This window comes from Pseudophryne corroboree, chromosome 4, assembly GCF_028390025.1.
Source record: "Pseudophryne corroboree isolate aPseCor3 chromosome 4, aPseCor3.hap2, whole genome shotgun sequence".
Taxonomy (NCBI): domain Eukaryota; kingdom Metazoa; phylum Chordata; class Amphibia; order Anura; family Myobatrachidae; genus Pseudophryne; species Pseudophryne corroboree.
Window position 1 is genome coordinate 45,265,335 of NC_086447.1, and position 4,216 is coordinate 45,269,550.

Genomic DNA, 4,216 nt, shown 5'->3' on the forward strand with positions numbered 1-4,216 from the left:
GAGTTCCCAGCACAACACTAGTTTGGCAGAGGCAATAGTTTGTGTCTGATCTGACAATACAAAGCTTTTCGGCGTCAGTATAAAAACATGAACTCTTTCCTGCCGCAGCTATAATATGGGGGGTATTTATCTGCTGATATTGATGTATAACAATAGGAATTTGAATTTTAATGAACATAGGCACATGACTTAATTACCAGACCTATCTTAGAATAAGTCAGAGCTTTTCAAATCTCGTCCTCAAGGCTCAGTAGAGGATCTTGCCACATGCAAGCACGACTATTGCCCGGGGCGCCACCTTCCGGAGGGCGCCGCACCATGGCAAGATCCGCTGCTGCGGTGGTGCCCCCCGCTGCCGCGGCTCGCTGTCCGTTGTGAAGGGAGACTAGACGCTACACGTCTAATTTCCCTTCCTGGAGGGTACCTTCACTGTAATGATGTGCGGTGTGCGTTGACATCATCGCGCAACGCACAGCAATGGTCCTCTCCACGAAGGGAACTAGACGCTTAGCGTCTAGTTTACCTTCATGGAGAGGACCTTTGCTGTGCGGTGCACAATGACGTCATTGCGCACCGCACATCCAACAACAGTACAGGGGGCGTAACTGGTCACGCCCCCTGTATGAAGCCACGCCCCCTAATGCCGCCCGGGGCGCCAGAAGCCCCGGAACCGGCCCTGTCAAGGCTCCCCAACTTTCAAGGTTTTAGGTATATCCATGGCTCAGCACAGACGATTAAATCAAATTGACTGAGGTGCTTATTAAGTCACCACCTGTGGCCAAGCATGGATAAACTTAAAACTTGGACTGTTGGGGTGCCTTGAGGACCGCGTTTGAGAACCTCTGGAACAAGTCTTTAATTTGTAAACTGACATTTATATAGAGTTGTCCTGTTGAACCTGCTTCTGATGCGGATGTACTGCTTGTGTCCGACACAGTTAAGTGTTTTTGCTTTTTTTTTTTTTTTTTTGTACTGCTCATGCATCTACATCGCACAGTTCCGATGTCCAGAGTCCATACACACAGATTCGCAGCTGCGACAGACGCACAATTTCAAAATTATTTGGGGAGTTCTTGGCTGGTGATTGTGAGGTGAGGGGGAAGTGTCTATGTGGACGCACGGGGAAGGTCCATCTTACAGGTGCAACATACAGTAGTAACATAGTATCTAAGGTTGAGAAAAGACAATTGTCCATCGAGTTCAAACTATATGTGGTCTCCTATGCATGATTATTTTGTATAACATTTTGACTGAAGTTGATGACTGCCGTTACGTTTTACCCCTCTTTTTTATAATAACCATAGTGCGTTACTATGCCCTGTAACCCTGGATATCCTAATCCATTAGGAATTTATCTAACCCATTCTTAAAGGTGTTGACTGAGTCGGCCATTACAACTCCCTCAGGCAGGGAATTCCAAACACGTATCGTCCTTACCATAAAAAAGCCTTTATGCCGTATTGTGCGGAATCACCTCTCCTCTAACCTGAGCGAGTGTCCACGAGACCTCTGTGTTGATCTTAACCAAAAACAGGTCCTGCGCAAGATCTTATATATGTTATGCACACCAGTGCCAGCAGGAAAGTACTGGTGTCAGAACTGTTATGCACTCCAGTGTCTGCAGGAATGTACTGGTGTTTGAACTGTTATGCAAAACAGATGGACTCACAGACAAACTGGGGGATATGACATAACGTACACAGAAGGTGATAGGGTAACAAAATACACACAAAGTGAACAGAGAAGCCCAGAGGCTAAGGAACTGGGTATCTCCCTTGTATTAGAACTGCTAAGATGGAAAAAGCAAGATGTTGTGTTTTAATACGTAGAGAACCCGAAATGCTGTTGCTAAGGGCAACAGCAAAACCCTAAAGGGTTACCAACGGGTGTGGCAGTAAACTCCTTGGTCAGAGATGGAATGATAGACACAAGGAGAATCTCCACAATCCTAATTCTCACTTGCAGTGCACAGGTTTTAGCTTACTGCCACTAAACTGACCCCTGACACCTAGCACAGTGAGACAGGATTAGACAGGCAAGTCTTAGAATACAGCCGCAAACTTGCTAAGTTCACAGAGTAGTAACAGAACCCCAGCAAGCTAAACGACTGACTCCAGTCTTACTGCTAGGTCTGGATTGGCAGAGTGTAATACCAAATTCCCAGGCCTATTTGCAGTAAGCAACAAACAAATACAAAGCTACACAGTACTGGCTAACTTTCATGAACTGACTAACCAACAAAGATTCAGCAGCATCTGCTTACCCTGAAAAGAGGCCTTATAAAGCAGGTGCTGTCCACGCCCCACTCAGACCTCACAGACTGTGAGCACAAAAACCAGCACCGGATACCCTGCCGTGCACAGAGCCTATAACCACTGCACAGCAAAAGACCCGAACAGGAGTATCAGCTGCGCTCAGGTTACTCCACTAGCACTTGTCTCCCGGTTGCCATGACGACGTGGCAGCACAGGGCAGGAGACCCTAACAGTACCCCCCCTCTGACGAGGGGTCAAAGAACCCCTACCACCGGGTTTATCGGGGAACTGCGAGAAGAAAGAGCGTATCAGTCTGGGGGCATGAAGATCACAACTGCGCACCCACGACCGCTCCTCCGGGCCATACCCCTTCCAGTGCACCAAAAATGACAGCCGACCCCGAACCACCTTGGAGTCAAGAATCCTTTCAACAACAAACTCCCTCTGGCCACGTATCAGAAGAGGGGAAGGTCTTCCACTGGAAGAAGGATTACTAATCGCCCGTTTTAAAAGGGAACAATGAAATGTTTTATTGATACCCAAAGAACGGGGCAGATCTAACTGAAATGCCACCGGATTGATAACCCTGGTGATCTTATAAGGGCCGATGAACCGGGGGCCTAACTTATGAGATGGCTGTCTCAACTTCAAATTCTTGGTAGACAACCAGACGAAGTCTCCTAATTTGAAGCTGCAGGGTCTTTTCCGCTTATCAAAAACCCTTTTGGTCACTAATGACACAGACACAAGGGCTTTCTTCACTTTCCGCCAAATACCTCTAAGGACCGAAACCACAGAGGAACCACCAGGCGTGGAGTCCACGGGGTCAAAAGAATTGGCCTTAGGATGATGCCCATACACACAAAGGAAGGGAGAGATCCCTGTAGCAGAGTGAGCCGCGTTGTTATAGGCAAACTCCGCCATGGACAGATGAGCAACCCAGTCAGTCTGACACTTGGAGACATAACACCTGAGGAACTGCTCCAAGGACTGGTTCACCCTTTCAGTCTGCCCATTAGACTGCGGATGGTAGCCTGACGACAAGCTGACAGAAATCTGGAGATCGGAACAAAATGCCCTCCAGAATTTGGCCACAAACTGGGATCCGCGGTCAGAGACCACATCAAGTGGCAACCCGTGGAGACGCACAACATGCAGCATAAATAATTCAGACAGGCGTCTGGCTGATGGCAGCCCAACCAGTGGAACGAAGTGCGCCATCTTCGAAAACCTGTCAACGACAACCCAGATGGCTGTCATCCCCGAGGATTTGGGCAAGTCCACCACAAAATCCATTGAAATGTGGGTCCATGGCTTAGATGGGATAGAGAGTGGATGTAATGGGCCAACAGGAACCCCTCTAGGAGTCTTATTTCGGGCACAGATGTCACATGCCCGAACCCACTGATCCACATCCTTAGCCACCGAGGGCCACCACACCGCCCTAGATAGCAACTCCCGAGTTCTGGCAATACCCGGGTGACCTGCCGACTTCTTGGCATGGAATTCCAGGAACACTCGCTGTCTTAACCTAGGAGGCACAAACAAAAGACCTACCGGAAGGTCTGGAGGAGCCTGCTCCTGTGCTCTAAGGACTAATGATAAGAGGTCCTGGGTAATGCCCACTTTAATACATGATGGGGAAACAATGGGCAACGGCTCCTCGGTGGTCTCCTGGATTGGAGCAAAACTCCGCGAGAGCGCATCAGCCTTGATGTTTTTTGACCCAGGGCGATATGTTATCAAAAAATTAAAGCGAGCAAAAAACAAAGCCCATCGTGCCTGCCTGTCATTGAGACGCTTCGCTGACTCTAAATATGCCAGATTCTTATGGTCAGTGAGAATTGAGACCACAAACTTAGCCCCCTCAAGCCAGTGTCTCCACTCCTCGAGTGCATCCTTAATAGCCAACAATTCCCGGTTACCCACGTCATAATTCATCTCGGCAGGCGAAAATTTAC